The sequence below is a fragment of the Colias philodice genome, chromosome 2 (assembly GCF_061535455.1).
Source record: "Colias philodice isolate Cphi_HAF_F1 chromosome 2, ilColPhil1 Martin Lab GWU primary, whole genome shotgun sequence".
Taxonomy (NCBI): Eukaryota; Metazoa; Arthropoda; class Insecta; order Lepidoptera; family Pieridae; genus Colias; species Colias philodice.
Window position 1 is genome coordinate 13,584,282 of NC_143087.1, and position 27,600 is coordinate 13,611,881.

At 34.5% G+C, this 27,600-nt stretch overlaps 1 non-coding gene across 1 annotated transcript; it reads left to right on the forward strand.

The window, feature by feature from the left end:
• Positions 1–19,532: 19,532 nt before the first annotated feature.
• Positions 19,533–19,604, forward strand: TRNAG-UCC (transfer RNA glycine (anticodon UCC)). Its single transcript has one exon. It is a non-coding gene; the product is annotated as a tRNA-Gly (tRNA).
• Positions 19,605–27,600: the final 7,996 nt, after the last annotated feature.

Genomic DNA, 27,600 nt, shown 5'->3' on the forward strand with positions numbered 1-27,600 from the left:
ATTGTCTATCTAACACAACGTGATAATAAATTAGTTTATCCGTTAGGAGTTTCAAAAAATAGTTGTTCATAATCTGAACACAAATCATCTTAGAAACATTGGCTGGGCGAGAAGTTCGAACAAACAAGAAACTAGAGTTTTGCGAGTTTTGCACACAAAAACAGATTGCCGAAATTCGAGTGGAAACCGTATGGCAGGAGGCAAATAAAGGCAAGAACGCGGTAAATTTCGCACCCTTCTTCGTCAACCGATGTTTTATGTTCATAAATATTACTAAACTATTTACTGACATCTTACGCAAAACAAAGTCTTCCACTAAAAGCCCATGCATCTAATTTAGTAACAGTAGAAATTGAAAACATATTCTGTAGAGGGCTAGATAGCGCAGGCACTATACCAATGAAGTCACAATAGCAAATAGCTGAGCGGCGCGCGGATGTCGTTGGCTGCAGCTGAGTCGATATCAACATTTATTCACGAACGTCGGGAAATGCACAGGAAATTCTTTTGCCTTCTCTCATCTGATTTGACCCGGCCTAGACTGCTTGCATATAAACAAGATTTTAATCTGATTACTCTGTATTTACCTACATAACATTTAAAACTTAGTAATTCGTTTTGAGGATTATATTATACAGTTTAAAATAGATTGCTTCAAAATACGTATGCCATTTAGCATAGATTATGAAAGCGTCAAGTAATTAGAATATTATTGATTTACAACAGACGACTAAAGCTAAAAATACGAATTGAGATATTGATAGATGCACATTAAATGACGAGTATAAAAATATTAAATATGGTAATGGAACTAACTCCACTAAAAACGCGCACGCCAAGTTTGCACTTTCCCAAATCCCGACATGTATCTATGTTGTTTGTGTATTTCCATTGACTCTGATTGATTCTCGAAGCGCTCCGAAGCGCCTGTTTACATAATAAATACAACAGGCTCACAAACGAGACTCAAACACAACACTACGGCTCACAAAAACTCCGGTGAAACAGAGCGATATTATGTTCGTGCCCTTTGCAAATTATTGCGTGCTCAATATTCTGTCGAGAGCCGTAAGTGTTTTGACTTGTGATTATTTGGCAATTGTTTCTTATCATATTCTTTGTAATGATTATTTATGTGAGAAATAATAATTTTTTTTATAAAATACTGTAGAGTTGGTGTAAAATTTGCTACATTGTAATGAGTGAAATAACTTTTGATCGTGTTTCGATTCTGAAATAGATTCATAAAGAAAATTTAGCTGTAGACAGTTCTTAATTCAATAACTTACCTCTTATTTCAAACTATGAGTGAAATTTATAGGGATTTTATCATAAGGTTTATATTAACTACATCTATTGGAACACAATCCTTCACCTTCAAAGTCCAGATCTCTATCTAAATTGAAATAATCGTGCAGACAGGGAATGGCATAATGCTCCAATATTCCATTAGAGCGGTCCAGCGCCGAACGCCCTAATTACAGGCGCGGGTTCGCTCCGGCGCGCCGCTTGCCGCTCGCTGCTCCAACGTCCGACGCTCTGACGCTCCACTGAGCGGCTAATTTTGCCAATTTACACATGAATATTCTCTTTGTGCTGACTGACTCCCGATAACCTGTGATCTGAAGGCTAGAGCGGCTAGCTCTGTACGTGAGATGCTGTTACATGAAATATAAATACGACTGGCCAGTTCCTATTGGTACCCTGTAAATTACGTTCGTTTACTTAGAATGTGATAACATGAAACCAGTACTAGAAAGTACTGCTTTGCATGTACTTATCACATTCTTTCCATTCATAATATGATACTATCAGGAAGGCTAATGCCATAAATGTAATTATGGCGACTCCAAAACTAATAGTTGTTTGCAGACGCTCGACGTAGTAATATACGTCAGGAGAATGAATGGCGCTGAAAACTTAGCAGTGACGCTGCTGAAAGGGGAATTCCAGTTATTAATCCTTCAGTCACCGGTACAGGGGAAATCATGATCCGGTATCAGGCTGTATTATGAGCTGGCATATTTCGTGATAATACCTGTATGGTTGTCGAGCCCACTTGATTATTATAAATGTATAATGCATACGTAAGTATTAATGGCACATTTTTGGATTTCAGTATAAAATATAGAGCAATAGCAATACATCTAAATTCTAAATAATAAATATCACGGTAGTGGTTTACTATTTTCGTCTACATTTCATCCTTTACCATTCATCAACCTTTTCTATCAACAGTGTGTACGAAAACAAATCAAAGGCAGTGTATATGAAGCTTATAACTGATGGAGGATGAATGCTAGCATCGATTGCGAGCCATGCTCTATCACGGTGATTCGTCTATCCATAACCGTGGCGGCGTATCTTCGTAAACGTTTCGTCAGAAATGTTTCATTTATACGCAAACACTTTATTTTCCTTTTAGTTGGTATCGAGTATTGACTTCTATTTGCTTTCTTGTCATTAAGTTTTTATATTTTCATAAGTCAGTTGTAATAATTAATGTGAAGAGTATGATAGAGTGATGTTTACTTACAGTTTTTTTATGTCAATGATGATATTCTTCGTTTGATTCTCGCTCGAATGAAATTTTTATCTTTGTAATGTTATTGCTGATACTGCCTACTGATAATGAAAAACAATTTCAGTAAACGGGTAAAGATTAAAAGAATTCCTTTTGGGTTCAAATAAGCTTTTAATTTTTTCCCGAAAATAAGTGTACATCCAAGCTAATATCCACCGTCATCATGACTTGCCGTATCCTATAGGCTTCCCCTGGAAGGCTTCAAATTGAAGCGAATGAGTATCATATCACGTGTTTTCCCGTTAGTACGGGCATGTCTCGAGGCGTTGCTTGCCATCTCTTGTACAGATGACGGGCATGTTTATTCCGATGAATGGGGATTTTCCTGCTCGGAAATATGTTTATTTTGATATCACGATGTTCAAAGATTGAGGACCTACATAGATGAATTAGTAAAGGTCATTGTTTATATTTTAAGTTTAATGAGCTCTATATTGTTCCATAATAATTTACTGCTATGTTGGTAGAACTAATATAATATTATATATACATAAGGAGTATTAAAATTGCAATCCTAAGTGTTAATTAGGTACTAATTTTGTTTATATCGTTAAAATTTCACTATTCTATCTGTTTTGTGAAGGTACGAATAAAATACCCAATTATTACATAATAAGGGTATAATCTCAGTGTAACAAAGGTGTCTATTTAGTTTAATACGTTACAATAGATTCAACACGGCGCCTGGGGAATTTGTTACAGTGAAATATAAATTTCAGGTCTGTTTAATATCCCCGATGTTTCTTTGCGTGAATATTTCGTTGTTGTAGGATATTGCGTCCGTAAGTTACTTGCAGAGCGCGTTTTGTTCACAATAGCGAATAGCGACGATACTATATAATATTTGTAAGTTCGCGCGAAACGTCTCTCGAGATTTAATACAATTTTTCTTGAACTACAATAAAGTTGTATAAATAATGGGGCTGTATATTTATTTTGTTTATGTAAAATAGAGCTATAAAGGTGATTGTATCAATAAAATTTTGCCATAATTTGCTTCCTTATCTTATCTATCTTTAAAAAGTCTTCCCTTTGCATAACATAAAGTATAAAAGTAGTAAAACATGAAATATTAAATGAGTCGCAAATGCAATAGCTATCAATCTACAACTACTGCATCGATAAGCTAGACCAGATACAAAGCAAGCCTCATAATATCTTAAGCAGGCTTGTCTAATGTCTTCATTCTACTCTCTAGAGATAATAATATTCTTGTTTGATATTCCAATTGTTTAGTTTGTTTTTAATTTTCGGATAACGCAATCGACTAAAAAATCTTTTTAGAGCCTTGAATATCAATTGTTTATCTTCTTAATAATTCGCGGATGTTTCAAATTCCTTACATAATAACTAGGACGTTTTTCACTTTTCATCTCTTTAATTAAACAGTACAGTTCCATAGATTATTCATAACTCGTTGTGCCCGCGACACTTTTGTTGCTTAGATTCCTGCAACACTAACTTATATTTATAAAGCACTAGCTTTCCGCCCGCGGCTTCGCCCGCGTTTTCAAAGAAAAACCCGTTCCCGTAGGATTTCTGGGATAAAACCTATCCTATGTCCTTTCTCGGGTATCAAAATATCTCTATACCAAATTTCATGCAAATTGGTTCAGTAGTTAAGGCGTGATTGAGTAACAGACAGACAGACAGAGTTACTTTCGCATTTATAATATTAGTATGGATTTGAATGCCATAAAACAAAAATACCAAATTGAACACTTACTTATTAAAAAATAAAAATGTTGTGTGGTTTTATGAAACCACGGTAAAAGTGAAACTGTTCGAACGGTTCCGAACACTGCTTTGTGTAGCGCATGTCGCGTGTCGGTCGGCTGTCGAGTAGGTATACCTACTCGGCAGCCGCGATACACGCAACATGCGCTACACAGACCAAAAAGTTTGAGACGATGTAATAAAAGTTTCACTTTAAAATATGATATCGTGATTATAGAGTACAGTTTTATAAATTATTATTCTTTATGATGAATTTGAATAATCGATTGAACTAAACCTCTCACATACCACATAAAAGATTAAATTGTAACTACATTCAAGTGAACACAAAGACAATGTATGTATATGGACATGTGTATTGTGCTGTGTTATGTGTAGTGGCGGCACTGACAGTTTAGCTCAAGAGAGACGTTAGATTGTTCCGACGAGCCTCTCACCCACTTAACCGTGTCTTCACTCCGCACCAGCAGCTCGCTACAACTGCGACATTGTCGCCGCTGCCCCGCACATTGCTCGCTGAGCCGAGCGGCTGAACACGACCGCACGTAACCACCCTGCAATGTATTCCGAACACGTAGATTGTTTCCGCACATTACGCAGTAAGTGCTGTTAATAAACGATAGGAATGTCTTTGAACGTTTCGAGTAAGATGTTGTCAAAACCAGAAATGGATGTCTGGTACACATGCAATATATTACAATGACATGTTAATTTAAAATTGCGGATGCGAAATGGGAATTAACAGAAAGGGATTCGAGGAAACATATGTCATTATAATGAGTTATTTACTGATTTACGTAATTCGTTAACTTACTTTAATTATTCCGGGAAATGTACATGTTTCTTCAGAAAACGTTCCATTTATACAAACAATTGTATCACTTGGTTCTAAATTTAACTCAGCATGTGATTCACTTGTTAATATTAAATTAACTAATTAATTATACTCATATTAATTACAAACGTACATATTTTTAACAAGAGTTGCTCTACCTTCTCTATGTAGGTAAATTCTATAGACATCATGTAAGTTTTGACTGTTTGTCGCACGAATTTCTTTCTTATTTAGAAAAAGCTTATTTTACCAATTATTGTACTAAGGAAATGATGATGAAATCTAATGATTAGGACAAATTTCCTCAACAGGATGTCAAGCTAAATTTCGCAGCAATACATTCTTGCACAACTCACATTACCTAGCCACCTTTCTAATCCACTCCACAATCATTTCTTCTAAGCATCAAAGCGAAAAACAGAAGTTTGGTGCCATTGTTTTGTCTAAACAATGCCGTGCGGGAGGAGCCGTGCCGCCGAGTTGTCGGCAAGTTTGCGGCGGCGCTCAGTTGTGCTGTGTGTTGACCAACAACTATCCAGGACTGCTGTAGGCAGATTACAACTCCTGGCTACGCTCCTAACTTCGTAAGGTAAAGGTGTGAAAAGGCTGTTGAATTATAATATTAAAAATATGTCATGACAGTGTGTGGACAATATGATCAGACAAAAGCGGTACTTTAAGTTAGAGAATGGAATTCGAATATTCATATATTTTATTTATACATGACGTGTGTAACAGTGTAAAACAAACAAAACTTAACTATAAAGCGTGCAAAAGTTTCAAACTAAAAACAATAATTAATCATTTCATTTCATACTCGAAATTTCGGTCATAGCCTTGTAATTTCATATTGAAATCACCTGTATATTTTGTACATTACTTGAACATAACTTTACGTAAAAGTCATGATAAATTATTCGTACAAGTAATCATGCCGCCTGCTCCCCCCCTCCCCCCTCGCCCGCTCCCCCCAGACCACAGACCATCTACCAATTACAAGTTTCGCACAAGTTCCAACTAAATGAGAATTAATTTTGTTGTTGACTCAGTTGGTGGCATTATAACTCCATTGAAACACGATGATTAGTTTCCACATTTGTTGCGCAACATGTTGAGCTGAACTTTTTTCCGCTTACATTGCAAACGCAGGCTGAACCCTACGAGTTTTATCAAAATAATGTACTAAGTATTGTACACATTAAAAAGGTCTACAGAAAAGTCCGTGATGGACCTATTTCTATCTCTTATGGATAACCCACAATAACTTTTTTTTGTCATTTACTTTTTACGAATTTTTTGGTTAATTTTCGAAGCGATTTTAACCAATACAGCATTAATCCTTAACCAATTAAATACCTTGAATACATTGTTCATTTAATATAGATCTATATGGCCCCTTTAAACCGTATAATTTAAGTGAATATTTTCGAAGATATTACAGATTTAAAAATTGCGTGCCGTAGCGTTTGCGGCGGTACCGGCCGGACGCCATTGCACCCGTGCGAAGCCGGGGCGGGTCGCTAGTTATTTGATAAATCCGAAGCTCATTATAATACTAATTATTTGTGAAAATTTTTATTATTCTTCTGCCACAAATCACAAATCCCACTTGAAGCCGAGTGTTTGGTCTACGCGCCGTTTGCGCCCTCGACTCTCCTGAAAATATTATTTATGCCCGGACGAAGCGAGGGATATTGACGTCTGTATTATAATCTCTTTTAATGAAAACCAATTACTTTGATAATTGCCACTGAATTTTAATAAGATTCCTTTTAACTTATGCTAATTAGTAATTACTGGGCAATCGTAATTATTTTTCGAGCAGATAATTGGAACGTTAATAGGATTTATCGATCTTCCGTATCATAATTATTTTTATGACATTTTACAAATAAAATTAGAATATTATTTTGAATTCTATATGTATAGCTGATAATGTTTACAATTCTATAAGTTTGAATTAAATGCCAACTATTATGTTGTATTTATTAATTATTTTTTATTTATTTATTACCCTTTTTGTGTGAGAGAATGAATGTTATATAACGTAATTATACATATGATATTATACTTTATACTACATGCACTATGTAAAAGTCAGTAAAATAAAATGCTGATGAAAAATTGTCTAGATCAGAGTTATCTTTAATATCGTAAAAAATGAAATTCAGCAGCAAATTCCAGAAAACAGACCATTAATTTTTATGAATCGCCGATTTATACTAAATAACTGAAACACAGCTTTATTATCATTAATCACTTGCTATTAGTTGTACCGATGTTTGGATACACTTACTTTGTTTACCATAAATGTTTTTGAAAAAAATATGTAGGTATTACAAAATTTAGAAGATTAAAAAATTGACGATGTCGATTGTATAATTTGGATGAAATTGACACATACAATTTACAGTAATATCCTACTGATATAACAATGGATTATTTCAGTGCCTTTGCTAAAAGTTATAATATAAAAAAAAAATATTTTTCTGTTGTGTTCCATGAAGAGGGAATTTTTTAAATTCTCTTATATTGCAAAACTTAATATAAAAGGATAAAATATAAAATCAATTGCTAGAACAACACTATATTCTGCCGACTATACAGGGTGACTGGTAATTCGACGTGATCCTTCAAAGGGGTTATACTAGAGGTCATTTGCAACAAATTAAGTCCAGTTAACCAGGGATCAAAAATGGATGGGTATTGAGCTATGACGGTTTTTTGATCAAAATTTAAATTACGTCTTTAATCTTTTTATTTCGATCCCATGCAAAAGTAGGTAACATTTGTACCTTTTTCGAAAGCTTATGAAACAAGGAATTTACGTCTTTAATTTCTACACAAAGTTTACTACATTTTTTCGAGTAATAATCAACTACTTATGGAAAATTTACTACAAAAGTAAGTTTTATTCCACCTTAAGACCCTTTTATTTTTAAGGTGATGCAAGTTTTGAGCAAGATTTTTTTTAAAGTGATCGCTCATTCTTCGGTTAACAGTGTAGTAGTTTTTTCATAATTAATTATTTTTGGTAAAAAGGCAGAAAATTTCTTAAAAATCAAAAAACCGTCATGCTCAATAACCATCCATTTTTGACCCCTGGTTAACTGGACTTAATTTGTTGCAAATGACCTCTAGTATAACCCCTTTGAAGGATCACGTCGAATTACCAGTCACCCTGTATAAAAAGTGTATGGTTGTATATAAAAAGAGGCTTTGTGTGCAAATGTGCGGCTTGCGTGTTCCTGCGTGCGGCGGGCGGCGGGCGGCGGGCCCGCGATAAGCGCTCACTCGTACTCGCCTTTGTTATTTATGAGACACTACTCCTCCTGCGTATCTCGTATGGGCTCACATTACCCATACCATTTAACCTATCGTATTCAATGGACTATTACCTTCCGGCTTTAATGTTAGCCGTAATTAGGATATACAGTATACACGTCTATCACTCAGACACTAGAAACTATCTACGTGCTATTGTTCCGGTCGCCTACCATTGTTAGTACCTATATCAATGCGTTCATTATAAATTGCTCGCAAATAATACAATATGTAGAAAACACATTATAATCTGCAAAGTAATTCAAAATGAAATAATATATTCAATTACTCAATTCATAACGTGAACTCTATAAAATTCCTACTTACACACAATGCAAATGAGATTCAAATAATTCGATTTCCCAAAAAATATTACAGTCAAAAGACTTGAGTCAATTAAAACTTATAGAGCCGAAGCTCAATAAAACAGTAATTAAAAACATTTTGATAGAAACCAACCGGTAGCAACAGTACAATTTCAAAGGTTGACTCAAAGAGGTTGTTTTGAGGAAGATTCGTAATTTCCGGCGCTCGGTACCGCCATTATATAAATTTTAAGACGCGCTTAATCTAGGATCAGGCTGTCTGCAGCGTCAGACTTATGCCGTCTCCCGGAGATATAAAAACTTTTATTCACATTTACATGGACACAAATATTTGTTTTGAACATAAGTACTGATATTGCGTTTACTTGCGCTAGAATAAGTAGTTGAATACTGCTGTGAACAAAAACTATGAAAGGAAAAATAAGTTTGTTATTAACGTGAGTTGTGTTACATAATAAAGAGGCAATTCATTCACTCATATTTTCTCTGTTAACACATGAGCGGTGAGTACCCTCAACAAAAACTATCTATAACTCAAAACTAAACTCTTGAAAATAACATCCGTTCAATCCCACGTTATGCGATAGTTAATACCTTTTCTGCCTCTTCGTCTCGTACAAACTTAAAGAAGTATAGCCCCATGAACAGACTAATGCGTGCTTTCAATAAGATTAATATAAATAATGATGTTGACATCTTTCACGACTCATTTTGGTCCTTCAAGAATAAAATTATCAAAATTATCTCTACGGACACTGTTATTGAATTCCTGTAAAAATGTTATTGAATTCCTATAATTATTTTTGACAATATTGTTTTCACATTGCTCTATATCTGACATTTTTTTTTCTGTGTATAATTATTTAAATTAAATACTTAATTCAATCCAATTCTCAAGTAATGCTGTATGTACCTGTAATTAGTAGCCAATTTAGATTAAGACTTTATGTACGATTACTTATATAATGTTACAAATTGAGTTACTGTTGGTGCATCTATAAATAAATAAATAATAAATAAATAAAACATCAGAAAGATGTTATTAATTATTGCTGTTCATGGTTCAACAATTTTTTTGACGTTAAGCATAATATTTTCTTTAAAAATTCATTTTTTGTGCCAGCAACCAAATACATTCTGCATTGTAGGCGCTTTCATTGCGCTCGTAGCGGAGCGGCTACACGGCGCGGGCGGGCGGCGCGCGGCGGGCGGCGAGCGGTGGGCAGCGCGCTATTCATGCAACATTGGTTATAAAAATACTACACATTGTATTCAATTATATTTTGAATACAATAAAAGAGTGTCCGTCAAACATTTACTGTTCAGTAATATTATCTTACATTTTTAATGTACTTTGCAAACATTTCATGAATGTCAACAGCGTTCACTTCATAATTTAAAATATCATTATCATTGTGATTCTTCATTCTATAAATGAGCGTCCAATTCACGGACTTGCAGATAATACAAAAAAATACGAAACAAACAGAAAAAGCGTTAAATATTCAGCTTAGCATAAATAATGAAGAGCATTAAGTATCGTTAACCGAGTCGAATATTTTGTCGGATTAACATAAAAGCGTCGTAATGAATTTAAACGTATTGTGAGTTCCCCCCGCATCCCTGCCCCGCCCCGCAGCCGCTCGCGACATCAGTTGCGGTTGATGCAGCGGGATAATTGACCTCATCTCTATTTTACCAACGAAGCTGTCAATAAATGTAGGTACTCATTACATTATCTCTTGAGTGTTATACCTGTATGACCACTTCCTTGATGGGGTCAACTTGCCTAATAAACGTCATCACTCTGATTGGTCCTTTGGTCAATGCTTTCGTGCTGATTGCTATCTTCAACTGAGCTTCACGGGCATGCAAGCGTCGCAATCAAGATCTTCGATTGGATTCCCTTTAGAAGCGAATGGAAACAGTCTTGTGCTGGAAGGTAACAATCAATCAAAAGAAAAATGATACAATAGATCACATTTTTATTGACATACCTAGGTAACACATATAATATATCACGTTACTATAAAATACAAAAAGTAGAGAACTGTTGGGAAATTCTTATCACTATTTCTAAACCAAGAACGTAACTACATTTTATGATCGAATCATTTTATGGTGTTTCCCAGAATTCCAAGCAATCACTCCTTAGAATGTAGAACTTTAGAGAGTAATATAAGTTATAACATTTAAGACGTTGTTTGTATTTCCATGACATTGTATTGTATTCGCTTTATAAATCTTCCAAATGCTGCACTAAATTATAAAGGCGTCGGTGCTATCGCCTGCAATCTCGGGGCAGGGGGCAGCAGGGGGCAGCAGGTGGGGCACGATTTATCGGTACAAGGAATTTGTACTCTCCGCACTGTTTTATTTATAACTGACGTCTCTAAGGGTCCGGCTACAAACTGCAGCGTCTATGACCTAAGGATTGCTTCTCGATGGCTTTTCTTTTTATTGGAAGAACGTTGAACACTGTTAAATAGATGTTATTTTGTTACATCTTCGTAAAAACGTTCATAAAAAGATTCTATCCACCCGCACCATCACAAATGATCTACAAATTTACTTGCATATTACAGTTTAAGTAATACAGTAATACAAATTAGTACTAATCTTTTAGCACAAATTCTTGTAAACATTTAGAACTTGTTCGAATTCAACATGTTCTAAAAACTCGTGTTAATTCGGAGATTACAACAAATAAACAAGTAGAAGCTGTCACTAATTCATATCGAGTACACGTCTAGCTCGTGAATAGCTCACGTCGCAAGGATTATGAAGTTTAGCTTGAGCAGAGCTGCTGCGTCGCGGCCGATACACGAGGTGCAGACTTAGCTCCCGGCACTCAGCTTATAGCGCCTCTTAGTTTGAACCGCTTGTTCCTTGTTGGTACTGCACGTGATTTGGATCATGTTTTGAGTTCTCGACGTATGTATTGTGCTGAATTTTAAATGGGTGTTTATCGGTGAAAGAAAACTTCTACCTCTCCAAAGAGCATAGGTGAACATTGAAGAATTTGTATTCAAAATTAGAATCATTCGCTCATTTTAGAATGTTATTGTGTATAACGGGATTTCCACGAGGTATTTAATATTATAATTTGCAACGTATACTCAGTTAAAATTGTTTAAAATAATAATCATCATCATCATCATCAATACATATAATAAAATTCTAGAAAAGTGGTGTCTGTACAATGAAAATATGTAAAAAAAAATTAGCAGGGGTTATTACTAAATCGATCCCAAACCCAAAACTGTTGTTAAAAAAATTTTTGTCTGTTTGTCTGTTTGTCTGTATGTTTGAACACGCTAATCTCAGAAACGGCTTATCCGATTTAGATGCGGTTTTCACTAATATATTGTGGTAAGCTTCATTTAACATTTAGTGTTTATTTCATGTCAATCGGTTCATAAATAAAAAAGTTATGACCATTTAAGTAATCACAGCGAACATTTGCTAAGGCATTCTATACATGAATTACTTTATTACGTAAATTATACGCTAAAGTTATTCCTTGACATGTCCAGATGACCATATCGAAAGTCCCCAAGCGTGGGGGGGGGGTGGTTATGCTGAGGGGGTAGTAGGGGGGTCAAAGGACCTTTATTTAGATTTTTGCTCATAAGTCTATAACCTGCACAAATAGCATTATGGTTACTTCTAGGTAAATTTTCTATATAAAAGGTCTTTGAAATTATGTCGTAGGTATTATATTTTTAACCCCCGACGCAAAAAGAGGGGTGTTATGACCGCTATGTGTGTATTGCGTGTCTGTCTGTGCCACCGTAGTTCGCTAACGGGTAATACGAATTAGATGCGTTTTTTTGTTACATTATTTGTTTATTATATTACATAGGGGTGAAAAAAACGCATGTTAGTTGTTAATGTAGATTGTTAATGTAGGTTATACCCAAGTGATATATCAAATGAAAATAGACGACATGTCAGAAACAATTAGTCAAATTTTATCAATATCGGTTCATCCATTTATTTGATATAGGGGTAAAAGTGGGAATAAATAAATGAATTTTATCAAATATACTCAAGTGACGTATCTAATGAAAGACATGACGTGTAAAGTACAATAAGACATATTTTATCAAAATTGGTTCATCCATTTATTGGATATAGGTATAAAAGTGGGAATAAAAGTTGTCAAATAATATACCCAAGTGGCATATCAAATGAAAGGGCATGACCTGACGTGAGAAGTATAATGAGGCATATTTAATCAAAATCGGTTCATCCAATAATTATATGTAGGGCAAAAGTGGGAATGAGAAAAACGAATGCTGTCTGTTATACCCAAGTGATATATCAAATGAAAAAAGACGACCTGTCAGAAACAATTAAGTAGTCCAATGTTATCAAAATCGGTTCATCCATTTATTTGATATAGGGGTAAAAGTGGGAATAAATAAAAAAAATGTTGTGTGGTTTTATGAAACCACGGTAAAAGTGAAACTGTTCGAACGGTTCCGAACACTGCTTTGTGTAGCGCATGTCGCGTGTCGGTCGGCTGCCGAGTAGGTATACCTACTCGGCAGCCGCGATACACGCGACATGCGCTACACAGACCAAAAAGTTTGAGACGATGTAATAAAAGTTTCACTTTAATAAATTTTATCAAATATACTCAAGTGACTTATCTAATGAAAGACATGACGTGTAAAGTACAATAAGACATATTTTATCAAAATTGGTTCATCCATATTCCATTTATTGGATATAGGTATAAAAGTGGGAATAAAAGTTGTCAAATAATATACCCAAGTGGCATATCAAATGAAAGGGCATGACCTGACGTGAGAAGTATGATGAGGCATGTTTTATCAAAATTGGTTAATCTGTTTATTACATATAGGGCACCTTAGGAGTGATAGTGGGGATAAATAATGGAGTACCAAACGAAAGGATATGACATGTACATAATATATAGGTATGATTAGACATGGTTTAGATCAAAATCGGTTCTGCCATTTACTAGGGGTGAAAGGGAAAAGTTGAAAGTCTGTGAAAGTAGAAGGAATATGGGAGCGGGAGAATAACCACATCCTGGAAATTTTGAACTCTTCTGTACCTAAGTTTTATAGCTCAGTTTAGTAATAAATTTTACTAACAGTTCTTTTGTGTTATTATTTATTTTATTTCTTAACTTTATAATAATGTGTAAGTACTTATAATTTAGTTGTATATGATAGTACGTGTTTCAAGACGTGTTTACTCAATAATTGTGTGTCAAGTAGTAACTACTATGCAGTCACTATTCCACGCGGACGAAGTCGCGGGCACAGCTAGTTTATTAATATGATTCTATTACAGTATTAATATCATGACGATATCATGTTTTATTCCAGGTTTCCAAAATGTGAAGGGGATTTGTAACAGTGTTATCGCCTCAAAGCGGACCCGGGTAAAGAGTAGAAGCGATCGTAATTCGTAAGCGCTGGAGCGCTGACCGCCGCTAATGCACGTCTTTGAGATGCAAATATGTGGCGCTGCAGCCGCTGTATCGAGAGGTGTTACTTACCAGCTGAGCTATGAACATCTATCATACTTAAGGCTAAATTTATTGCGCGTTAAATTGTTTTGCTTCGTTTTTAAATAAATGTATTCTATTGAATATTGATTTATTTTCATAAAATTTTATGAACCCGTTGTCTTATGCGCGCTTGCACCATAAATAATCTGATTAGATTTGCTTGCTTGATTTTATTAATTATTTAATAATAATAAGTAATTACTAAATTAAAGTAAGAAGATATTTACATAATATCAAAATTAAATAATATACCTACTGTAATACTACAAAACGTTTTGATACATCTTATATCAAATCGAGACATTTTGGCCGTCAGCTAACTGAACCGCAATAGGTACATGAAATAATATTTTAGTGCGTGAGTGTTGTCGGTGCCGATTGAGCAAAACAATCAAGTTACAATATTTATTGCAGAGATACCGGCCGTCGTCGCGAATCAGGATGACGTCACAGTATTACCATATCCATACTAATATTATAAATGCGAAAGTAACTCTGTCTGTCTGTCTGTTACTCAATCACGCCTAAACTACTGAACCAATTTGCATGAAATTTGGTATGGAGATATTTTGATACCCGAGAAAGGACATAGGCTACCTTTTATTGCGAAATATGTACCACGGGCGAAGCCGGGGCAGACCTCTAGTTTCCTATAATATTGTAATACTGTGATAACGTAATTTATATTGACACCGTTATTGGAACGAATTTATCGATTTTCTTAAGTTTCGTAGTATGTACTTGGTAGCGACAGGCTGATAGTTTAGATGTGTGATAATATGGTTTTGTATTCAACGGCGACATATTTGGTAAATAAATACGTACAATAGAATAATATAATTCCATGACTGTTCACACTACACCGCATTATCGGAATAAAACATGCTGAACTTAAAAGAAACTCACAATTATTTTTTTTCGACAGTGCAGCTGATCCCATTTTGTATGGCGCAATTGACAGAATCAGGAACCTGCATATACAGGTTCGCAACTTTCATTTAAAGGTGCTTAAAGTTGGGAACGTAAGTTGATGATATAATCCACATAGTATTGTCACAGTATTACAATATCTATACAGTACGGAAACGAATGTACTTGGGCAGAGAAACGGAGGGGAACTGGCGGGGGGTCGGGCGACGCGGGCCGCGTAATGCAAACACGCTTAGTTTGCATTACCTTGCGCGAAAGGAGGACACAGTCGTATTTTTTATGTAATAATTTTATTATACATAGGTACTTACATATTCTATTATGGCGCGCACAAACTGTTCCGTTTACATTGAAATCCCAGAAGGAAACTATATTTCAGAAAGATTGTATTAATTGTATGTGTTCAATTAAAATCAAAGCTATGTATATTATGTTGTCCTCATTATTTTTTAATCAGATTATACATCCCAATGCGAATGCATTACTTAGTTAAATGTTATAATATACAATTAAGAACATCCAAAAATAAAGTGTCCACGTTAATAATGTTAAGCAGTGCAATATCTGTAATTACCTATATATTTATGAACAAATAATTACATCGGATTTTATAATCGCAATTATTGTGAATTTACATATGAATAAATTATTTCATCATAATATTAATAATCACAATTGTTTAATTTCCCATTTGTTGCAACCCTAGCGTATTTTCGTGTGGCAGCGTAAGTCCCTACGCTGGCGGCAGCAACGCGCGACATCAAAGGCGTTTCCTTACTGTAGGAAATAATATTGTAATACTGTGGTATTGCTTTATTCAATTTCTTTTTATCCATGTATCAGACGAGTATTTTAACGAGGTTACGATAATGTAACGTCAAACATGCCATGACAAAGTATATATAATAATATCCTCATACGATGTTCTATTTTTATCAAATTTGATAATATTTTCCTACATTTTTTGAAGGGGAACTTTCTTTTTATTATACCTTATTATTGTTATTTATCGTATATTCCTCACTGGCACAATAAATCATGTTTTGTTAGTATTAACACAAAAATCTGCTGGCTTTATTTAAGGGCGTCATCCTCAAATAGAAACAAAAAGCTTTTGTTTTCAGACAAATATAGGAATGTGCAAATTGGATCTCTCGTGTTATGCCATTGTATTTTGTGGTTTCAAATTAAATATTCTATTTGTGGGATACGAACCAAAAATATAACAATATGTCATTAAATTAAATTAACAAGTCGACTTAATAAAAGTTTCATTCAATGTAATGAAATTGTAATCGGTGGTAAATGTTAAAAATGCTTATGTAATGATGATTCGAAAGTGCTACCAAATAGTAGTCTAATTGAATAAATGAATGTTTGAGTTTGAGTTTGTACAAAATGGAAATATTACTTTGTACACTATCAATTACTATAATGAATATTTTATATTACCTTTAATGAAACAATAATAATATTATTTTTTCACATTCTGATCAAATAGAATTGCATCGTACAACTAATTTATATAAATCCTATTTTTAAAACTTATTTAAGCGTTTGGAAACCTAAAAATATACCACGAAATAACTTATAATAACGATTTACAATAAATGCATTACAAATATCATTATATACGAAAATCAAAACACAGGAAATTCATCACGGCATCAGCGCTAGGCTAGGTAACGCAATGTCGAATAAATATGTAAAGGGTCGTCTCCATTAGGCAGGCAAGGGTTAAATATTCTGCCGCACCGCCCGCGCCGCCGGACCTTCGCCGGACCATAATTAGATAGTTGCTCTCGTATGCAAACCCTTCCGTCATTACTTTCTGTTTTCATTAATCATGCCTATTTATTATTTCGCAAGCTCTGTGAGCAGCTTTAAGGAAATTGACGCTGTTTTGTTGTAGTTTTCTAAAGAACAGACCAAAAGAAGAATGCTACAAAAAGGTGGATTCTCGGAAAGTTCACATAATATCATATAATATTATGTACACGACTAAAAATAGAAACAAATTCATATTGATAAACAATATCTTGTCAAATATTTATGATAAGCCCACATCCATTCCTGAAACAATATTTAACTTCACCCATTTCTCCAGAAACCAGCAAATAATAGCCTATTATATTATTAGCATTTATTGTGTAACTCGACCAACAGTACCATTCCATAAGTTTTTACGGTTCTTCGAATGTGTTTTGAACACCTTAACAACTAATAACTTTGACGCGGTTGGCGCAGTGGTAACGTAACTGCCTAGGTACTGAGCCGACGGTCCCGGGTTCGATCCCCGGTCAGGGCAAATATTTGTGTGATGAACTCAATTATTTGTTCTTGGGTCTGGGTGTTATTATCTATATATTAAATATTAAATATTATATTTATCGTCGCCTAGTACCCACAACACAAGTCTTAATTGAGCTTACTGTGGGACTAGGTTGATTTGTGCAATAATGTCCTATAATATTTATTTATTTATTATTTATAGTTTGAAGTTGGTATTTATTTTGAGTTTGAATAATAAAGGTTGGATTCATCTGATTGGTAAAACTTCGGTGTTAAATTTCGTTACTCTTATTCTCTCCGTGATATTCCTCAAAGATGAGATTCAGTCGATTTTAATTGGTGCTAGTTCTTTGCCAATGGTTGATTTCGACTGTACAGTAACAGGGCTAATAGATTTCGTAAAAAAATAAAGAGGTAATAATTAATGGACTATTTCATGGAAAACGATTGAAATTAAATATGTATAACATTTCGGGGCTATCACCCATAGTGTAAATATGTACGGTAAACAGTATAAATGGCTGATATATATTGTAATAAACATGACATAATATAATAAATACTAATAATATAACAAGGTACTCCTAGTTGTAATCAAATAACAGTGAGACAATAATTGCTGAAGAATAACACATTGTTAAAAATATACACTCACAAATACAAGCCTAAATTTCACGGAATCAAAGAGCAACAGTTTGGCAGATGGGAAAAATAAGCGGTGACTTTAATTCCACAAAAAATGAATTGCTGGAATCAGCATTTTAGCGATAAGGAAAATAAATTAAACCCTATTTCTAATGCAAAAGTAATTACTTTATTTATACAAATCCATTAATTCCCCACATTACAGTATTACAAAACCCTGTAAAGGGTAGTTCAAAATGTAACGGGCATATATCCAAAAGCAAAACAACCGAAATTCCCCTTTAATGCTTAGACCCTAGAATTCACAAGGAAGAACATTTGACACCGGTAAGATGCGTCGCGATAAGTGGTAGTTTGCAAATATAAGGGAATTAGTAGAAGTCTTATTTGCGATTCGACAGATATCGTGATGTACACAATTATAGAATCACGAGTCCCGGTGACGAGGGCTGCGGGATGCGGGTCGCCGAATATTTTAACTTGTACTTGAGCTGCTCAGGTATCCTTATAAATATTAAAGTTGGCTTTCTTAAAACGGTTTAATATATTTAAGTCAGCAGTAATTTCCAAGATTACCATAGACAAGGTATTAAGAGTGGCTTAAGATGTGCGTAAAGCATCAACATCTTATTAATTGTAAGCACATCAAGTTCTATTGTTTCATCAAAACTTTCTTATATCCGTGCAAAATGAACATGAATTCTCAAGCTCACCAACGAACAACAATTTGCAATTAATAACAAATTAACAAACCCTTCATCCTCATTTTCCGTTTCCCGATTCAATTGTCTCGCGATTAAACGGTTTAAAAATAACAAGAAGCTCTGTTCGCGAGTGACGGACGGGGATGCGGCGAGAATCAATTAATTCTTAGATTACTGTCCCCCCCTCCCGCCGGCCCCACAAGTCGATCGACTCAATAATGAGTCGCTTTAATGACTCCGCGTGACTAATTACACGCTCGCGCTGCAATCCTTTTAACCTTTTCTGTTGTACCGGTTCTGTTACCGTTATGTTTGACACGGGTCGGCCGGGCCCCGGGGCGGCCCAGCTCTGCGGTTCATTGCAATACACTGTGATGAGCTTCTCCTACTATACGTTGTTTATTATTGCTATTTAACTATCTTAGGGAGACTCGTTCCAGAAAAGTTTGATGAGATATTTTCAATTATTATTGTTTATATAAATGTATTATTTCAAACAAAAATAAAGTTTTAAGGCCAAAGTAATACAGCTGTCTAAACAAATTGCTTTATAAAGATTTTGTATTTGGTAAAAACGTTTCTAATTTCAGGGAATGGTTCACAAGCGTTGGTGGTGTAATGGTCAGCATAGTTGCCTTCCAAGCAGTTGATCCGGGTTCGATTCCCGGCCAACGCATACTTTTTCTTATTCGTAACTTTAAATTAATCATAAATCATTCCGCTTACGAAATTTTGTCTGACGAATCTATTTCATTTATAAACATTTTTAATATGCAAGCTCGTACATAAATAATGTTTTGGAAGACGTTCCCTTTACGTTAGGGCATCAGATGTGTCGCATGAAATATGAAGGAATTCGCGGAATTTCATAACATTTACGAGTAAGGCGGTCCCGGGCTCCCGGCTCCCGCGCGGGCCGCACATTCCTTATACGTTGCTTAAATAATCCTTAATACTTTTAACACATTTTTACCTACAACAATATCCTAATTATCGTAGGAAAATACAAAACCCACGAGTGTTCTTAGCGGAGAAGAAATGAGCAGGTAATTTTATTTCATATTCATATTTTGATCATTAAAGTTTACGTGTTACATATTTTATGATTGATTAAATAATTGAACATATTAAAATATGAAATATTCTGCTATCGTTTAAACAAACTTTAATAATGTCTACGAAATTAAATTATTAATTTAACAGAAAGCTTTCCTTACCAAGGCAAGTTAATTTTATAAGGAAAGACTAATTACGTAGAGCCTGTGAGCGTCTCACAGGCACTTAACCAGTTATTACATATTTATATTACCAAGTCAAGGTCCGCGGCGCGGGCGGCTCGCACGTATCCGCGCGATCACGTGCGAACAATATTTCAACATTGTCGAGACGGATTTACTCTTCGAGCCTCACTGAGGCGCGTAAAATATTGAAGATGACCTTAACACTCTTAACTTTGTATTGGCCTACTTTTTTTCTATACAGACATTTTACCAGTATAAGCACAGAATAGACATTAGCTAACACTAGTATAATCATGATGTTCAATTAAAAAACGCTTTACAATTTTTAACAATACCTACTTCAAATGTTTCATTAGTTAAAAAAACAATTAGTAGTACCCTCTCGTATCTCTTTCTCGAAAACTTTTATTAGAATTTGATTATTTTTAGAACTAGTATAAGATAATACTTTAATTATTTACATTTAATTTACATTTGAGACAGAATAAAGTTTCTCACGTTGTATCAAACTTAAATAATATTAAATGCCTTTTTTTTCACGTAGCACGAATAAGCGATGTTTTACTGGATACCGATAATTTTATAACTCACGATAAATTATCATTCAACTATATGAACCCCGAGCACAGCGAAACGAATAGTAACCAATATGTGGCGTCGTAAACTATAATTCGTATGTCCGTCAGTGAGTATCCCTTCGCCGCAGCGTCCCGTCAGATTTTACGACGATATTAACCGTTTTATACGACACGCATCCGACCGATATACGATAGCTTTATTTCAGCCGCACGTGACGGCTCCGACTCCACCGAATTCCTTATTTATCACCGATCATAAACGGATTTATTAAAGATTTCCTGTTTTCCCCGCTATACTTTTTACGTAGTATAAAATTATATAAAAAATCAATGTTAAAGCTATGAATGTAATTTTGTATGCTATCAATAAAACTTATTAAGATCCATTTGCTTTTCTTAGTTTTTCTATTTTCCGTCTCTATCAGAAAAATCTTACCCCCATTTCATATAAACAAAACACATTTTCTAACATGAATTTCCAATCCGGTTTTCAATTTGATTTATATTCATAAAAATGGTAGTTAGTTAATAATATTAAATCTCTATCAGCTGTATAATGTGTTGATCAGCGAAGCTCTCGAGCTGCTCCTCAAGGTTCATTTACTTTCACATTATTGTTACTTTAATTACTTAACTACCTGCAAAGTTTTTTCATAGTCAACGGCATAAAACTATGACATTTTTATGAAAATCCAAAGACTTCATTAGTACATAAATCCATACTAATATTATTAATGCGTCTCTGTCTGTCTGTCTGTTACTCAATCACGCCTTCTTTCACCTCAATCACGCGTTCTTTGGCATATTATGATGTTACATATGTAATTTATACAATTGTAAAACTGACATGATTAAAAAGAGCAACTATGGAGTTTCTTGCCGATTCTTCTCCGTAGATACTGCTTTCCGAAACGGTGGTAAATGTTAAAAATATGTACCTAATGACGTTTCAAAAGTGCTTCTAGAAGAAGTCTAATTGAATAAATAAATGTTTGAGTTTGAGTTTCAATTTGCATGAAATTTGGTATGGAGATATTTTGATACCCGAGAAAGGACATAGGTTACCTTTTATTGCGAAATATGTACCACGGGCGAAGCCGGGGCGGACCTCTAGTCTGAAATAAGTATACAATTATATTTATACTGTTATTTTTATATTGCCTTATATTTTATTTATCCGAGAAAATAACATTGCTTTGTTACAGTATTTCTGTGAAATGCGTCTATGTATTTAATCATTGGAAGTCAACCGAATATTCCCTTAATTTTATATAACTCGGAACATCAAATGAATAATATAGTCTAATGCTTTATCACACAATAAAGTACAACATGAAAATAATATATGACAACAATAATTTCTCAGAATAATATGTAATAACAATTTTTCAATATTTCAAACAGGGACTGGGCTTACTTCAACAGCTATATTCACCTTAATTCTTGTAAACTATTTATGTTTTCTAAGTCTTAATAATAATAAATAATTTGGAAAATCCAAAAGTGCACGCCTCATAATTTTTTTTTAATAAATATTTATTAATTATTATTTTTGTTTATTTAATAACAATTAAACCACATCGAATCAGACCCTGAAAAATGAAAGGGTTCTATTCCTGAGCATACTCAAGCGTAAGAGAAAAAAAAAGACTCGATTAGTAAAGTATTTCGGTCGCTATCGTGTTAACAAGAAAAAGGATCCGCACATACAGACACACGGACGTCCAAGACAGAACTTTTTTAAACTGTTTTTTAACTAGTTTAAATAACAAAAATGACATCAAAAATATCATGAACGTTAAAAATAGTGTTTTTTCTTAATATGTGTGTGTATGTATTATCTTACAAGTGCAATGTATGATACATAAAGACATTTTAAGTTTGAAAAATCAGATGTTTTGCGCGAAGTGACAGTAGTACCCACCTCAACGCTTCGCTTATGAGGCGTGCAAAAGCACACCGAGTTATCTGCGGTCAATGTTCCAGCACACACACACACACACAACCTGCTTTACTCCTAAACCATGAATTACTCGTTATCTGCAATAAAGCAAACATAATTTTGTATTGTAATGAGCGACCTTATCGCGGCTCTGATTGGTATGTGTTAATTTATTAAAGGTTTAGTACCGCACAGCCTACAGAACACATAATTACAACGTGGTAAGTATTATATTTAACTTGATCATGAAAGCTGTTGATAAAGATTATTAAACATTTGAATTCAAATTCTAGACAAAACTCTACATAATCTTACTATGAAAGTAATATGCAGGCAAGATTTTCTTAACATAGTCAGTATTTCTTTAATTCAATTATTTACTTTGTCTCTGGATTGTCAAATCAACCTTAATATGTGTTTGCTCAGAACTACTACTTCAAATACAATTATCAATGTAGCCGAAACTATAAATCCAAGACGAATGACAAAGGCTCTGTTTGTCGCGGATAATGTTAGTACAAGTTGAAAGAACACATGAATATGTTTCATCGATACATCATGAGCGCGTGTTGTGAATATTAAATCACGAATTTCGTTGAAATGGGGCAATTATACGTTCTTTTATACCTTTTATGTACTGTTTCTGACATTATACAGAAAACACAGACAGAATTTTTTTCCTCATCTTGTTTACAAATAATTTATATTATCCCGTATAATATTATACAATATATTATACGGGATAATATAAATTATTTGTAAACAAGATGAGGAATAAAAATTCTGTCTGTGTTTTCATCTAATTTTAAACCTACCTGACTCTACACTTAGTGGCGAATGTTTGTGTGTAGATAAGTTCACCAATAATATTGATGAACTTATCTAAATCCACATAATACAGGGTGTCCCAAAAAGTAGTGATGAACGGAAGCTGGGAGGTAGAGGACCTAGAGGGCTATCCGAATCACCCCCATGTATGTTATGCGATTTTTCGTATTTTCGGAGTTATGACGTTTTTTCAATATTTCACCTATCGCCGAGTACGATGATATTTTCACTCATGGTGACGTCAATAATTGTTGCGCTAGATGCTTGATTTTTTTTTGTTTGCTAAGCTGAAAGATATGCCAATTCATTATGGTAACATTTACTATCGTTAGATCTTCGAATGGAATAAAAAAAAGAATTAATAAATAAATAAAAAAAATTAAATCTCGGTGTGAAAATCTCTGTGTGAAAATCTGTGTGAAAGTCTGTGTGTGAAAGTCTGTGTGAAAATCTCTGTGTGAAAATCTCTGTGTGAAAATCTGTGTGAAAATCTCTGTGAAAATCACCGTATGAAAATCTCCGTGTGAAAATCTGTGTGAAAATCTCTGTGTGAATATCTCCATGTGAAAATCTCTGTGTGAAAATCTCTGTGTGAAAATCTGTAAAAATCTCCGTGTGGAAATCTCTGTGTGAAAATCTGTGTGTGAAAATCTCTGTATGAAAATCTCTGTGTGAAAATATCCGTGTGAAAATCTCCGTGTGAAAATCTCCGTGTGACTATCTCCGTGTGAAAATCTCCGTATGAAAATCTCTGTGTGAAAATCTCCGTGTGACTATCTCTGTGTGAAAATCTGTGTTTAAATCTCGGTGTGAAAATCTCTGTGTGAAAATCTCTGTGTGAAAATGTCTGTGTGGAAATGTCATGGTGAATATCTCTGTGTGAAAATCTTGGTATGAAAATCTCTGTGTGAAAATCTGTGTGAAAATCTCTATGAAAATCACTGTGTGAAAATCTCCGTGTGAAAATCTGTGTGAAAATCTCTGTGTGAATATCTCCGTGTGAAAATGTCTGTGTGAAAATCTCTGTGTGAAAATCTGTGTGAAAATCTCCGTGTGAAAATCTCCGTGTGAAAATCTCCGTGTGAAAATCTGTGTGAAAATCTCTGTGTGAAAATCTCTGTGTGAAAATCTCTGTGTGAAAATCTCTGTATGAAAATCTCTGTGTGAAAATCTCCGTGTGAAAATCTCCGTGTGACTATCTCCGTGTGAAAATCTCCGTGTGAAAATCTCTGTGTGAAAATCTCCGTGTGACTATCTCTGTGTGAAAATCTGTGTTTAAATCTCGGTGTGAAAATCTCTGTGTGAAAATCTCTGTGTGAAAATGTCTGTGTGAAAATGTCTGTGTGATAATGTCTGTGTGAAAATCTGTGTGAAAATATGTGTGAAAATCTCTGTGTGAAAATCTCTGTGTGAAAATCTCTGTGCGAAAATCTCTCTGTGAAAATCTCTGTGTGAAAATCTCTGTGTGAAAATCTCTGTGTGAAAATCTCTGTGTGAAAATCTCTGTGTGAAAATCACTATGTGAAAATCTCCGTGTGAAAATCTCCGTGTGAAAATCTCCGTGTGAAAATCTCCGTGTGAAAATCTGTGTGAAAATCTCTGTGTGAAAATCTCAGTTTGAAAATCTCTGTGTGAAAATCTCCGTGTGAAAATCTCCATGTGACTATCTCGGTGTGAAAATCTCCGTGTGACTATCTCTGTGTGAAAATCTGTGTTTAAATCTCGGTGTGAAAACCTCTGTGTGAAAATCTCTGTGTGAAAATCTCTGTGTGAAAATCTCTGTGTGAAAATCTCCGTGTTAAAATCTATGTGTGAAAATCTCTGTGTGAAAATCTGTGTGAAAATCTCTGTGTGAAAATCTCTGTGTGAAAATCCCTGTGTGAAAATCTCCGTGTGAAAATCTGTGTTCCAATCTCGGTGTGAAAATCTCTGTGTGAAAATCTCTGTGTGAAAATCTCTGTGTGAAAATCTGTGTGTAAATCTCGGTGTGAAAATCTTTGTGTGAAAATCTGTGAAAATCTCCGTGTGGAAATCTCTGTGTGAAAATCTGTGTGAAAATCTGTGTGAAAATCTGTGTGAAAATCTCTGTGTGAAAATCTCTGTGAAAATCTCCGTGTGGAAATCAGCGTGAAAATATCTGTGAAGATCTCCGTGTGAAAATCTATGTGAAAAATCTGAGTTTAAATCTCGGTGTGAAAATCTCTGTGTGAAAATCTCTGTGTGAAAATGTCTGTGTGAAAATCTGTGTGAAAATCTGTGTGAAAATCTCTGTATGAAAATCTCCGTGTGAAAATATGTGCGAAAATCTCTGTGTGAAAATCGCTGTGTGAAAATCTCTGTGTGAAAATCTCTTTATGAAAATATTCGTGTGAAAATCTCCGTGTGACTATCTCCGTGTGAAAATCTCTGTGTGAAAATCTCTGTGTGAAAATGTCTCTGTGAAAATCTGTGTGAAAATGTGTGTGAAAATCTCTGTGTGAAAATCTCTGTGTGAAAATCTCTGTGCGAAAATATCTGTGTGAAAATCTCCGTGTGAAAATCTCCGTGTGAAAATCTCTGTGTGAAAATCTGTGTGTGAAATCTCTGTGTGAAAATGTCTGTGTGAAAATCTCTGTGTGAAAATCTCTGTGTGAAAATCTCTGTGTGAAAATCTCTGTGTGAAAATCTCTGTGTGAAAAACTGTGCCTATCGCTCGCGACTGCGCTCGTGACAGGCACAGATTTTCAATGAGTGACATTTGACTTACAGTTGTGCGTAGCAGAGAATTATATTTTACTAAACTATATGCTTATTTATAATGTCCAAACTCAAGTAGGTATATGAATTCATTGAGAAATATCGTGAAAGGCCATAAGCACAGATGTAACGCTATGAAATATCATAAAATAGCTGTAGGAACGCTTGCAATGATTTTTTTAAAGTATAGATACGTCACCCGGGCACATTTTTTCTATGTGATTTTATTTTTTTACGGGCCCTTGAAGTGGTGAACATACTGGGTAATTTTATCTTTCTTGGCATTTAACTCTTTTTTTTATTCCATTCGAAGATCTAACGATTATAAATGTTACCATACTGAATTGGCCTATCTTTCAGCTTAGCAAACAAAAAAAATCAAGCATCTAGCGCAACAATTGACGTCACCATGAGAGAAAATATCATCGTACTCGGCGATAGGTGAAAAATTGAAAAAAACGTCATAACTCCGAATATACGAAAAATCGCATTACATATTATATGGGGGTGATTCGGATAGCCCTCTAGGTCCTCTACCTCCCAGCTTCCGTTCATCACTACTTTTTGGGACACACTGTATATCTACAGGCAATTTAGATATAATATATAATATAATATGTACAATGTACATTGTTGTCCCACAATGAGTTAATTTGATGCCTTTTGTGATTGCCAATAAAATTTGCGAATTCTTATGGGAAGCGTGTGTCGCGTACGCGTAAGCGAGTAATACGTCCTCTGTTCCTCATAAAACTCCGCGCCGGCAACACGTAATTAATTTGAACCGTATTTGATGCGTTATTACCGCTCACGAACAGGCCCTAACAATAATCAACAACAATTAATTAAGCAGAACATTAACCTAAAGCCGTCTAACCCGCTCGCTAAACTCACTTATATACAATACCAACAATTCCTATGCATTGTTCGTTCATTAAATCATGACGTTTACTTTTAATCACAAAATATATTCACTTATAACTCATACACTTTTAAGTAGATACATTAAAATTTTATAAATTAAATAATTAATATTGTTTACCTCACATTTGTTTTTCTGTCATACTTTTATCAATCGGTGCGTTATCACCTTGGTTATCACATTAAGATCGAGGCAAAACGAGAACAGGCACTTCTATGTTTTTGTTGTCATCATGGTAACAGCAAAACAAACTGTTCTATTATGTATAATCAAATACTTTAATATAATAATATTATGTAATAGGGATATACGGGCAATGAAATTCAGAAGTTAAATAGTTAAAGCTGACATAACTTCAATGTGAACAGAAATAGTCCTGAGGTTACACAGATAGCGACTACGAGTTACCAATGACTAGTGAAGTT